This window comes from Humulus lupulus, chromosome 1 (genome assembly GCF_963169125.1).
Source record: "Humulus lupulus chromosome 1, drHumLupu1.1, whole genome shotgun sequence".
NCBI classification, from domain to species: Eukaryota; Viridiplantae; Streptophyta; class Magnoliopsida; order Rosales; family Cannabaceae; genus Humulus; species Humulus lupulus.
The window spans coordinates 60,969,361-60,984,829 of record NC_084793.1 but is presented as its reverse complement, the minus strand read 5'-3'; the positions used below and the strand labels follow the sequence as shown (position 1 = coordinate 60,984,829).

The following is a 15,469-nucleotide window of genomic DNA, read 5'->3' as shown; positions in this document are numbered from 1 at the left end:
CAACTAGGTCTATAAATAGCCTAGAGTAGGTCATTTGTATTCACACACAAATTAGTACTGAGAAGAGACTCTGCTAAATTGCTTTCATCTAAAGCTTTGATAGTGTTCATAATAACAGTAACTCATGGACGTAGGCAGATTTTAATTGATGAACCACATTAAAAATTTATGATTTCTTCTATTTTTTCTAAATCATTACTTATTTCTCTATATAATTAAGTTGACGTAAAACAGCGTCAACATATTGAAATCGTATAATAATATCTATATTAATAATCCTTAATTATTGATGAGAATGTTGTATAATTGTTGTATGAAAATTTCCTTCTATCATTATTATCCTTAATTATCTCTTCTTTCTTTTTCAATTGTTTTATACTTACTCGGGCGTGTATTTTTTTCATATTGTGATTTGATGCATGCAACAATTAAGAAAACAATATTCATACTTCGGGAGAATAAAAACTATGTTTATTTGCCATGTCATCCAACTATTACAATTTTTCGACGAAATGTAACAGAAAAATATTAATAAATTAGTTTAAAAATGATTGAAACCCATAATAATATTTATAATATTAAAAAAAATCATTTAAACGAAAACCTTATTTTGCAAATCTATGGGCTCTAAATTAATTAATAATAATTATATAAAAAATATCAACTAAAAATATTTATAATAATAAAATTAATTATATAATAGACCACGATATATATTGTTTTTTAATTTAAATTTGGAATCATCATATATATCAATTAAAAATATTTTTTTAGTTTTCTTTTATTCTACTTTTTCTAATTCTTTTTTATTTCCACGTGGTTTTCTATTTTATTTTTATTTTAAAAAATATTTAAACAAAATTGTCCTTTAACGTGGCTGATTGCCAAAAAAAAAGATTTTTAATTAATTGAGATTAAATTTTAATAAGGATTTGTAACAAATGTCACAAAAAATTAGGACTTTTAATTAATTGAGATTAAATTTTAAAAAGGATTTTCAACTAATTTTATATTAAACCAAGTCATATTATTGTTAAATTTGATATTAATTTTCTTTTAAAAATAAATTGATATAATTATTATTTTTCTTGAAGAGATAATTTAACATTAATTGAGGAGGGAGAATTGAAAACTCTCTTAATTTATTTTAACGTTGTCAAATAATTTTATTAATAGTTAATTAAATTAGATGAGATGTCTTGAATTAATTGATGAGGTAGTATAACGGGACCACACATTTTTTTCAAAAAGTGTAGGCACATTATGATACTACACCCTAAATAAGTGAAGATTTACGCAGGGTATTGATTTTGCAAAACTCAGCTCAACTTGAGGATAAGGTTATATGATGTATTTATACATAGGGCAACCAACCCCTGATTACAAGGAGAGGACCATTGCAAGACTGCCAAGTGGCACAAGCTAATAGAAAAATAAAACGGCAAAATAACAACCTAATTATCTGCATTCATTTTATCATGATAGCCATAACAATTGGAACATTCTGATATTTGCCTAGTACATCCGTATATGCTGCAGAGTGCTATTGCTGCAGCAGAGGAAATGGTATCAGTTCTTCACAAATAAAACTACACACATATATAAAATATATACAAGCTATAAACTACAAAGCTAATATATAATAAGTAGACATTGATCAGAATATGGATGATCAAAAGACATAAATGATGAGCAGCAGCAGCTTGTAGTACTAGCAATGGTATTGAGCAGAGCTTTCTCCAAATCTCTAGCCATTCCGTTGTGAATGAGCAATAATATGTAGTTCATAAGAACTGAGTCACATGGCAATCTGATAGGGCCATTACTTGATAGACCAAACTCTTCTGCAGCCATTCTAAAAAGCTCCAAGAAGATGTTTTTGCAAAGATACTCTAAGGGCAGCTCGAAACGTTTCTGATCCGTCGTGTAGAAGACGAAACAGCCTTCATCGGCCACCTTGTTCCATCTCCTCAACACGTTCATGAGTTTCTTCAGGCTTATCATCATGTATAGTTATTCTCTCAGGTGATTAGTACTATAGTGTTGGTGTGGAAGTGGAGGGAAAACAATAGTGAATGAGTTTGCTTATATAATAGTGAAGCTTTGGGACAATTCCAAATTTTGCAACTTTCTTGTATGGTGATTCGCCATGCATAACCATGTGACCAGTGTGTTTAGTTGATGTTTTCATTGCTATGTATGTAGTGGGCTATGTTGGGTTTTCATAATAAAAAATGAAAATCTTAATATGGGGTATACAATTTAATTAAGTTGGATCTGTCCTCGGCTTTTAGGACAGAATAGGGTCTTATCAGTTTGTTGCCAAGTCATAGCAACAAAGTATGTTTTTTTCTTAAGCATGTCATAATGAAGCCAATTTTAAGTATTAGAAGAAATAACTATTTCTGATATATGTATTAGTCAGACTTGCCGGCCGATAAGCCCATCATGGATTTTTGCTATGTTTTGTTCCTATGAGGTTTCCTTCCACTCTCAAATTCTCAACATAGGGGCACACTTAAAGGCTATTCAAATGACAAAGGTACTTTCGTATAAAGCATGGTACATTGACGACACTTCGATTGATGTTCATCGTTAGAACCTCATGTATCATGTTAACGTGCTATTAGAATTTGAAACGATAAAAAAGGAGCTATACTATAAGATAATAACTCCTAGTAAACGTAACACTGTAAATTTAAAAAAAAATGAAAAATATGGAATTTTATAAAAATTACAAAAACTAACAGATATATTATTGCTTGTTACACATTTTTATTTAGTCTATAAATATTATTTATAAAATTGTAACATATGGTTACAAATTTATAAAAAAAAAAATCGTACTTACGATTATGTCCCTCTGCATTTTTGTAATTTTTTTCAAATTCCGTATTTTTAGTATTTTTTAAAACTCTTTGGTATTTTGTAAACTTCCCATAGATCTTATTATCAATATGCCACTTTTTAACTAATCATAGGCTGAATCAATATTTTTTTAGGATCTTTACAATAATATACATATAATATAAAATAAGAAGAATTATGGCGTCCCTCACAGGACTGAGTCCCACCATGTAGGTCCCATTATTATTCCAAGTACCAAAATATGATAATTGCAAACAATTTATATATGTATCATTTTGACCTTTTGTAACCGGTAATGTGAACCAAGTGAGAAAAGTTTGTTTAGGTGGCAGTGAAATGTAAAGGTAATACTGTAAATGAATGTGCATAGTAGTGTACATAAGAGGGTAATATAGTAAATTTTGTTGAAATATTGAGCTATTTACGAAATTGGGTACGTAATAGCTTTGCTGCTACTAAGTGATTAATTATAGAATATACGAAACATTATTATAGTGGAACGTAACAAAACCTGATACCATTTGACTTGTTTTTATATGCTTTTTTTTTTATTAAGTTTCATTATATAAATAAGCACATTCTAATAGAGAAAAAAATATTAAAAATACCTTTCTAATTAATTTTTTATATTTTTCATTTCTCTATTTTAATTTTTCTTTGAGAACTAGAGTAGGTGAAAGTGAGATTTTTTATTTGTTACTTAAAAGCTCGACAAGTTGAAGATCATTCAAATGGGAGACCAAGTTATTATCAATCGCAAAGTGACAAATTATTTGCTTCTTATGTCTTTGTCTGAGGTAAACCAACATATGAAAAAATAATGATAAGACATATTTAGGTAGAATGTTTGAACATGGTATATTTACATGCAATATTCAAAATTCAACATATCTCATCAGTTTGGGGATGCAGTGTGTCCCCAGCAACAAACTCATGAGTCACTCCTTCTAATCGAATCAAACTACAACCAGCACTCTTCTTCACCTTCTTCGACTCCCTCCACCTTCTCATCTTCACCACATCCTCCCACTACTCTGCGTTCACATACAAACTTGCCATAATCGAATACACACCGCCATCGTCTGGTTTCAGCTGCATCACACGCTCTGTTGCTTTTTTAGCAACACCAACATTCCCATGAAGCTGGCAACCTGATAGTAGCCCACCCCACACGAACACATCACCCCCATTGGCATCTACCTGATCATCTCCATTGCTTATTCTATCAGACCAGCCCTCCCCAGCAAATTAGCCATGCACCCATAATGTTTTTGCTATTGACAAACAATGTACATAGATTCCATCTTATTGAAGAGCTTTCTCACTTCATCTACTAGACTTGCATGGTTGCAACCCACCAACACTCTTAGAAAGCTAACCCCATTTGGCTTAACTCTGGCTTCTATCATTCTAAAGAAATAGTTTAGTGATTGCTTGCCAAGACCGTGCATGGAAAACCCAACGAGCATTGCATTCCATGTACACAAGTTCTTGTCCAAAATTGAGTCAAATATCTTTTTAGCAATCTCAATGCAGCCACATTAGGCATACAACTCGACCAATCATGTAGTAAAGAAGGAGTCTAGACGAATCTCATTTTTGCTAATGTAATTGTGTATAGTATAGCCTTGTTCTAAATCCCCCAGCTGGGCACACACAGAGAGAACCAAGACCAAGGCAATGTCATCTGGATGAATTTGCAATTCAAGAATTTGATAAAAGAGTCAAATTTTCTCCTCACACTGATTACTCTGTGCATAACCGGCTAATATGGTACCCCATGAGACAGAGTTTCTCAGGTGCATTTTGTCGAACAATTTACGGGCACTCAAAATTTCACCTGCTTTGATTAACACACCGATTAGAGTGTTGTAAGAGACAACATCCCTGTGTTAAGGGTCTTCATCGAATACCTGATACGCATCAGAGAGGCAGCAGCTGACGGGGTAGACACGGATGAGGGTGTTGGAGACAAAATAATCTACGCTGAAACCAAACTTGAGGAATTGGGAGTGAAGAGCTCAGGCGATGGAAATGGCGTCGGTATTTCCAGGGCCTAGCTGAGCGCAGACGTTGAGGACGAAGGGGAAGGTGTGAAAGTCGGGAGGGAGGGAGAGGCGGCGCATGCGGGAGAAGAGGAGGAGAAACTTTAGCAGTGAGGAGAAAAGAGAGTGGGCTCTCATGATGTTGTTGAAGGAATATGTAGATGGGTTTTGAATGAGGTTGAAGAGAGAGAGGGCATAGCTCAATCCGCCATTGTTATTGTTGTGAGAAAGTGAAGTTGCAGAGAAGAGGAAAGTGGTGAACAATAAGTGGGCATGAGAGGAAGAGAGGAGGCCGATGACGATGGAGTGAGCGTGAAGTTGATGGAGTTGTTTGAGAGTAGTGCAATGATTCAGTATCACTTTGCTGACATTGTTGCTATTGTTGAAAGAAGTAGCTTTGAGTAGAATGAGAACAAAATACCCTTTTGTTTTTGGGGTTCCCAATCCCAGTCTTAGTCCCACCATGGTGTTTCAGTTGAAAACTCCATGAATTTTTCTTGAACTAGATATTCTAATAAGATCACTTTAAAATCGGGATATATATTTTTGGAGCCTATATTTGGGTGTTTGGAATTAGTAAAAAATAAACAATATATATTTTTTTGGAAAACGGTAGTTGGTTCATTTCTCAACTAAAAGAGTATTAAAGGGTATATATGTATTTTAGCATAATTTGACCCAAAAGTCACAATCCAACCGTCCACCCTATATCCAATGGCTCAAAAATGCATGAAGGACTAAATCCTTCAAATCTAACTGAGGGACTAAAGAAGCCCCCATAAAATAATTACAAAAGTCACCTACCAAATTTTATTTACAAAAATATATTGTCACATCATAAAAAAATATCAGATTCTAAAAGTAATATACTTGAATTTGAAACATTTCCAAAATCTCATTTTTCCTAAGTTTTAAAAAGTAATATTTTGGTTACTTAAAATGTTAATAAGTTACAAATTTATTAATTTTTCATAAAAAGTTTATTTTTAGAGTATATTATTTTATATACATTTTGGTTATCTCCAAAAACTTATTTGTTGAAACTTTTTTATCTTAAGATACTGATTAGTCATTTTTAGGTTATATTATGGTGTCTTATTATTATTAAGATATTTTTACGTTGCCAATTAGATCTTTTTTAAAATCTAATGAGTTATAATAAAATATAACAAATTACTATATAACTTATTATTAAAAGTAACTTTTAGTATACCATACAACTTCTTTTTTAATGAAAAGTTTTAATTCACTTTTTAGTCACTAATGTAATTTACATAGGAGTAATAGTATTTTTTCTATTAATCAAACAAAAAAGAAACTTAAAAATTACTTTCGAATTATAATAATAAATACACATTTCAGTCTTTTATTATTAATTTTTATTTGATCAAATTAAAAAGTAACGGCATATTTACTTTTTAAATACAACACATAAATTACTTATTACAATTATTAATAAACATTTATGTTTTTTTTTATAATTTGTTTAAGGTTATAGTTAAGTTATTTTTTGGTTAAGTGAATATGAAAAAAAAAAAAACTAAAATGTTGATTTTTATTTTGGACATCTTTTTCGGTGATGGAGAAAAATATATATGCTTATCACATATCAAAATGATCACCTTGAAGAGTAGGTCACGATGGTACTACTCTTGAGCCCAACCAACTAACAGTGTGGCTGGAAAATATTTTTAAAATTAGAGAGAAATAAATAAACTTACAAAAAGATGGGCACAGTATATGAAGACAGATAAAGGGTATACAGCAATTAAAGATTGTCCATGTTATATAGGCAAATAGGGTATTAAAAAAATTGGTACAATTGTAATTATAATTGTTGACATATTCTTGTAAATATTTTAATAAAAACGTTATAGGATGTAAAAATTCCTATTTTTTTTATTGCTCTTGAGTCGCATGGGACTCCTCAAGCCTTATTCTTAAACAAATGAATGAAAAAAAATTATGATAAATTTACATTTTTACGATTGCAAATGAATTAAACATTTTCACTGTATTACGGAAATTATATCTTCTTTATGTTCGGCCTTGGACAGAAATAAGAGCATAAACCCAAAAAAGAAACAAAAGAAGGAAAAAAAAAAACGGGAAATCTAAAAAAAATGCACTAAAAGTTAAAAAAAATATATGAAAAATATGGTGCATTACAAAAATACAGAATTTTTGGATTAAAATACGGAGTGACAAAAATGTAAATACGAAGTGACAAAATCATAAATAAAAATGGTAAAATATAATTTTTTTTTATTAATGTTTACAAACTTGTAAATATTTGTTACAAAATTGTAAATATCTGTTACATGTTTGTAAATAATTTTTACAAAAATTTATAGAATTATAAATTTTTTTTGTAGATAAAACTTACAAACAAATTCCTAACTAAATTTTTTATTTTTGTAACAATAGTTTATCAATCTAGTTTTACAACTAAGAAAGATATTTTTGTAATTAACATTTACGAAAATATTTTATAATTAAGAAATCATAAACAAAATATGCATAAAAGAATTATACTTTTCCATATTGTTACAATACTGTACCAAAAAATTACAGAAACCATCATATTTATGTTATAGAACTTAAAAATATAAATTTAAGATATTTATTATTTATAAAATATTTTATTGAGTATAAAATATATGAAAAATGCAGCTATAAAGGGATGAAATACAATATTTGTTTAAATAAATTTTACATTTTTGTAACAACAATTTACAAAACTAATTTCACAACTAAAAAAATTATTTTTGGAACTCACATTTACATAAATATTTATAAATTTATTTAACAGGATTATTACAAAAATTTACAAAACTAATTTTTTAACTTTAAAATGTATTTTTGTAACAAAGCTTGAAACTTGGACTAGGATATAGTTTTGAACTAGGCGGCTTATGGATACCATCAAAATATTCTTTATATATAATATTTTTATAAAGAATAATAATATTGTGATTATCTTTAATTGTATATTGTAACATATAGTTATTAATATTAATTTCAATTAACTGCATAATGTAACTTGTATAATTTTTTTTTTTTGAGTAATTGTATAAATAATTATTTTAATATTAATAAATGCATTCATTTTAAATAAAAATAAATTAATCTACTTTATTGAAGATATTATCTATAGTTATTATTACCTTTATTATTATATTATTTGATGTGTCTGAATTTTTATTAAAATTGGACACAAAAAGACAAAAAAAAATTAACACTTACAAATCTAAAAGAGATAAGTGAGACATAATACTTTATATATATTATCTCCCATAGTCAAAAGAGTATGAATATAAATATATAATTATAATTTAGATTGAAATTATACATTAACCACACAGAGAAAAGAAGTTTCAGCATATATACGATTGGAGATTGTATTTTTGTAATTAGTTTAATATACCATATAAAATGATTTTTAAAAAAATTACGGTGGTACATGTAATTAATCCAAAAAAAGAGAAGTTTACATAAATATGGGAAAATCAAATATAATTTTATATATTTATGAAAAAAAATAATTATACAAAATATGGTAAGTTTTTAAAAAAAAAATTAAATATGGTAATTTCATAAAATATAAAAAATAGATTATCATAATCATAAATATACAAAATTCTCTCTCACTCTCTCATTTTTCTATCACGATATCTTCCTCTCTCTTTTCTCACTTCTTCCTCTCTCCACCCCCATTTGGTTCCCTCATCTCAGCCCTTCGTCGGCAATGCTACCTCCGCCCCTGACGATGACGCACATTTGCCCCCACCCCTCACGCCAACGTACCTCTGCCCCTCTTCTCATTCTTTCCATAAGAATGAGTTCGATCGACTCGGCGAAAGAGGAGAAGGCAACATCTGGATTTGTACCCTTCGATCGACTCGGCGAAAGGGCTTTAAATTCGGTTTTTACATAATAACCGAAATTAAAGGTATTTTTCCCTAAAACAAATATATTTATTTTATTTGTATTGTTAATTTGGTTTTTTATAAAATATTTTAATAATTATTTTTTAATTCTAATTTGCAATTATTTCAATATTAATAAATATATTTCAACATTCCAACAAACTTAAAATAAAATAAAATTCACAAACTATATAGACTTAATGTACATATACGTTCAAACAGAAATAAAAGCTAAGTACTACATAAAAATATAAAGTGTTCATACAACTAAACATGTGAATTTCACCTAAGTAATTATTTGAAATATTGAAATTTCTTAAGTATTAAATATTTTTCAAAAAATTTAGCAGCATTTCCCCTATAAATAGTACTACCCAAACTTATTGACATTCAATTTACAATTAAAATTTGCAACAGTTCACAGAGCAGATAAGCATAAGCATGTCAAGTTTATCAAAAATTGGAGGAATATCTCATACCGAAAAGCAAAGCTTAGTCTCCAATTACAATAGAACTCATGTTAATCCATTTTCATCTTGAATACTTGCCTTGAATTTTGACGGTATCCATAAGCCGCCTAGTTCAAAGTAACCTTATCTAGTCAAGAGGCATGATAAGGTTACTTCAAACTAGGGACTTATGATTATCACCACAACACACAAATTCTTGATATCCTATTCAAAACCTACCGCCAAACCTAAAAAGTTTAAAATTATAAATCTATGAATAAATACTACATATTTAAAAACATGTTCAATTAATAAATCCTAAAAAATTGGGCAGAGTTTCCTCTGTTTCTGTAACATATCTCAATTTCATAAGTACCTATTAATTCAACACAAACAAACATAATAATCAACATGCATAATTTCATCCTTATACCACCACAGTACACAAATTTCTCAGAACCTACTTCACTAATTTTCAAACATAATTTCCACTAAATTCAATATGGTTTAACTATAATTCTATAAATATGTACAATAGTAATAAATAAAAATAAAATTCTCACTCACCTTAAAATTAATCTTCAAGCTAGTAACCACCAATGAAAAACTAAATTATCTCGAAAACAATAACCGTCCTAAAAATAATATAAACAAAATTGAATATAACAATTATAGAGTCTATAATAACTAGTACCAAACATTACAACATATTATACAAATAAAACTTTATTTTAACTAAATATTAACTTGAATTTTTTTTTACAACAACAACATATCTAAACATTAAAACTATATTTTACAAATGAATTTTTTTTTACTAGATATTAACTTGATTTTTTTTATTATAACAACATGACTAGAGGTGAAAAGTGCACATTTATTGATCTTAAATGTCAAAATAAATTAAGTTTTGATTATTATTTTCATTTAATTAATATGATATATTTTATAAATAAAAATATTTAATTATAATTTAATTTATTGTTATCTTGTAGGAATTAAAGTTGTATTTTGACACTTTGAAATGAAGAGAAAATAAAACAATTACAACTGAAAAAGAAAGATGAAGAAAATTGCATTTTTAAAAGAATTGTTGCCCAGGCCCGAAGGCCCAAACCAAAGGCCCAGCCAGCCAGCCGCCTGATGTGCTCCTCTCACGCCCACACTGAAGCTTCAGCAACCCGCGACCCAAAGCCAGCAGGCCCAATTCGGGTCACCTTATCCCCCAGCTCCTTTTCCTTTAACCAGCTGAAGCCTAACGAGCCTAGCAGCTAGCCCCCAAGCCTCCTCCCGCTGTCCTTCAGCCTCCATTGACCCAAGCTCCCCCAACGTAGGCCCAGTTTGAAGCAGCCCACGCCAAACACCCCAGCAGCCTACGTGGTGCCTCCCCATTGGCTGGGAATGGGTCAAAACCCTCATCTTCCACCAGCCACTTTCAACCCATGTTTTGTGGGTATTGGGCCTTGCAAAATTGCTATTTTGAGCTTTAAAACTCATCTTTTTGTGGTATTTTATAAAAATGGCATATTGACATACACCAAAATAGCTAAGTTAATATTAATAATAAGATTTGATTTTTCAAAATCATATTTTATTATTAATATTTCAGATTTATTTTGGAAACCTCATTTTGTTGCTTAATTTCTTTTTAGTCATTTTCTCCCTCTATAAATAAGGACTCTTTCTTCACATTTTCTATCTAATTTTTAGGTAGCAAAACTCTACCAAATTTTAGTCTCATCTCTCATATTTTCTCTCTAGAATTTCATGAGGATGTCTAGCATAATAGGCTAACCTTCTTAGGAAGGTTAGGATGATCCTATATGCACTATGACTTTGTTTGGTATTTTTAATTCACCATGTGCTTAAAATTTATATATTTGAGTCATTTATTTTCATTCATCTCCATTTCTTCATCTTGTTATCTATATTTATGTTTGCTAATAGTATATAGATTTTGCCAAGCACTTTTTATGTATTATCAAATTAGTGAAAATAATATAAAAAATATATTTATCATTTTCTCCATCTCATTCTATATTCACTTTCACTAAAATCTATATAGACTTAATCATGCTCTTTCTATGTATTTTATAAATAGTAAAAGTAATATTTGTGTTAGATTTTATGTCCAATCGTTTATTGCATTATTGTCAATGGTATAATGCCATTTTTAGATTTCTCATAAGATTTATCTCATCTTTCCATGGTAAAGAATAATAATCACTTGAATACATTTTTGTGAAACATATTTGTGCCTCAATGCTAAATCTTCCAAATGAATAGTTAGGATGTGAACTACTCATTTGTGTAATTTTTGTGAATCAAATATCCAAATAAATAAGTATGCATATTGATGACTCTTGATCCTTCTTACTTGTTACCTATTGTTACATCACACTTTAGTCTATCTTTATTTCTAATATTTAAATCTTAAAAACAACAAAAATATCACTTGTTCTATTTTTTTCATATTATTTATCTCTAAACTTTATTTATTGATTAATTTTAATTCTTTGCCTCCTTGTGGAATCGACTGCCCGATCTATACTATAACTACCGCTTAGTGTGGATGCACGTTTTGGACGTTAAACACAACAACATATTAGTTTTTTTTAACAACAACAAAATATTAACTTCATTAGTTTTCTAAATAATTATTCTAAATAAAAACATATTATAAAATACAAAAATAAATCAAATAAATTATAAATTTAGTAATATATTAATATTAAATTCGGATTAATAAATTTTTTTGATCACAAACAAATTTTTTAAGATTCATACATTCTTAAATAATCAAATACAACTCTAAAACATTATTATCAACCATAAACACATTTACATTATCAATATATTATAAAAAAATATAAGAAAACCTGAAATAATATATATATATATATGTACGCCCTGGTTTTCCCACGGGCTATTAGCGAGCTGAGATACGGCATAATCATGTCTACCACGTGGACGTCCACAAGACCGGAGCTGCCATCGAAAGATCCTACCTCCTTAGCTCGAGGTAACCTAAGGGTTCGCCAAGATTAGACTGAGTTTGGACTCTGAAGGCCACAGGTCGAGGGAAGCATCCAGCTCGTGGTACGAGCTAGAGTTGGAGGCTGTGACCTTTTATAAAGTCAACCACGCAAGGTAAACGTGCATATATCAGACGTCACGTGTCTGATATATCCCTGACTTCTTAGACACGCAGCATGAACGTGCGCATTCAGACACCCACGACTGGGTTGGGCCGTGCGGCCCATTATCCCCCTTACCTATTGATTAGACCACACTTCATGTGTCAGGTTTTAGGAATTAATCATGAATGTCACAGAGTTGACATGATAGGTAAGAAGGTCACAGGATGACCTTCTTACCAACTCTCAGGTGCCCTCTCCTATAAATATGGAGACCCTGGGAGTTGCAAAGGGTTGGATTCTATTGTGTAAGAAATACCCTGTAAAAGAATACCAAGCATATAACAATAATATTGACTGGTGGAGTAGAAGGATTTTAATCTTTGAACTACCTAAAAAACGTGATTGTGTCACCAGTCCATTGACAAAGATCATTCATCTATTTCGGTTCATAGTTAAGCACTAATCCCTTCCTCTTATTTTCTTAATTACTTGTTGGCGAAGAACCGCGTCAACAATATATAAATCATGTAAACATCTATTTAACGATCAATACATATTACAAACCTTAAAATTTTGTATAGAAGCTGAAAATCCGTTGAAAAACAAAAAACAATAGGTATTTCCAACCACCACATGTCACCATTGTCAAGACACTTTTTTCACTCAAAACTAAAAGTAACCAAGTTTCTATGATATATATATATATATATATATATGAGTTTTCTAGCAAGATTGATGGAAGAAAATGAGGGAAAATTGTGCTAAATGGCGAAACTCTTTTTTTTCTCACGGTGGAAATGAAGGTTTTTGCTCTCTGTTTGGGGGGTTTTAGCGTTTCATAAATAAGGGAGAATTCAAAGGGCTAAGGATATAAGCACCTTTAACTTCAGTTTTTAGCAAAAAAATCGAAGTCAAATAATTCTGTCATTTTTCCCCCTCCGCTTATTATCCTTTAACTTCACTTTACGTAAATAACCAAAGTAATAGATTAATTCCTGTGAGTGCTAAAAGTCCATCAAATGCTTTAACTTCGCTTTTTATATATTTCCCAATAATTTTATGTATAAAAACTGAAATTAAAGCCTATTTTTATAATAGTGATTGTAAACTTTGTGTTGCTACGAGCTTCTAATTATACTAGAGAAGAATTTTGTAATCATATTATTAAAATTGGTGATAGTAGATTATTTGAACTGACTACGGTCTCTCTGGTTTTTTTCCACGTTGGGTTTCTACATAAAGTCTCACTTTTATGGTTATTTAAGATTTATATTGCTTAGGTTGCTTTGGTTGATATTGTTATTTTTTACGTACAAAAAGAGAAAATATTGTATTTATTGCAATTTTTCTCAATACTTTACAATATTGATTGTTTTTCTATAGGATTAGTCAAGCTTCAAAGATGCACTGCTGCTCTGACCACTGACTCATTCAGTCTTCGAATGCTAACGTCGATGACTTCGGTTTCATTAGCATCTTCTTTGCCGGAGAAGGAGCTAAACTCATCTATGACTTTGTCTTCTCGGGCGTCAGCGACGACTGCGACATCAAAATAATATGAGGAGGACTTGTGTTGTAGGATTTGACAGAATGCATGGCGAGGTCGAGATCGATCATTCGAGCACTTATTATTAAGGAGGAGTAATCATAGAAGCACTCATCCTTAAGAGGTCATATCACTGTTGAGTCAACGGAGCTAGGTTCACTGCTAGCAGACAAGTGTTGATACTAGTCTCATTCATTGCATATATATGTTCGCCGCTCTCGATTGACCCTTCAAACATGGACGCAACTATTGCCATCATGAGCCATGACCACTATATCATATTCCTTCCTTTCATCGCTATATTTGAAAACCTCGTTCTCTTTTACTGCTTGATATTTGATCTCGCTTTCATTAGTTTATTATATATAAATATATATATATTTATATATATATATATTGGTTACATGTTTATTTAGAAAATTTATTAAATATTTTTATTATGTTTCCTATATAAATTGTTAAAAAATAAACAATATTATAAATAAAAAAAATGACATAAACATATTTAAAGAAAAATTAAACTAATATATAATATTTATTATGTTTATTTATAAAATTTGTTCTTATTTAATATATATATTTATTTAAATTAGATTAAGTAATAAAAAAAAGTAACATGTTTTCTTTTTAAATATAAATAATAAATCATTTTATAAAAATTAGGATTATTTATTAAATATTAATATAAAAATGATATTTTATAACATTAGTCTTGCATTAATTATTATTATTATAATAATATTTTATACTATTTGAATTTATAATAATATAATTATTAAATATTTATTTTATCAAAATTTTATAAAAATTAAGATTATGTATTCTATATTATTATAATATTTGAATTTATATTAATATAATTATAAAATATCTTGTTTTGTATTATATATTATTATAATAATGATATTTTATAATATTTAAATTTTTATTAATATAATTATTTAATATTAAGTTTTATATTAAATATTATTATAATAATAATATTTTATAATATTTGAAGTTATATTAATATAAATACTAAATATTTATTTTACCATATTTTTTAATTGATTTTAAATATATATTCAATTAAATATTTGTAATATTTTGTTAAGTTAACAAACAAAACTGTTAAATAAACATTTTTTTTATTTAGAATAGATTTACGAAAAACTCAAACTAATTTGATCTTAATATGTATATATGCAAGAAGGGAGAGAGTGAAAAGATAGGAACCACGAATTTGGAGTCCGGTGAATGAGAATTGACATTATAAGTTATAAGAGTCATAGACATTATTTTTATTTGACAAATTTAACCGAAATATAAAGAGCTACAATAAGATGCAACATTTTTAACAAATTTGGCGTCATTGAAAGGAGGGAGATATGGTTAGTGAAGTATTTATATTGTGTATACTATTAGTTTATTTGTAGTGTGTATATAGAGAAATTTTATAGTATGGGTACCAATTTAGCACCTATCGGTAGGGGTATTTATACTTTCGGAATGT

The 15,469-nt window shown here is 29.0% G+C and overlaps 1 pseudogene; it reads right to left on the bottom strand.

Moving 5' to 3' along the window:
- Positions 1-3,622: 3,622 nt before the first annotated feature.
- LOC133815445 (pentatricopeptide repeat-containing protein At5g61800-like) lies at positions 3,623-5,378 on the bottom strand (annotated as a pseudogene).
- Positions 5,379-15,469: the final 10,091 nt, after the last annotated feature.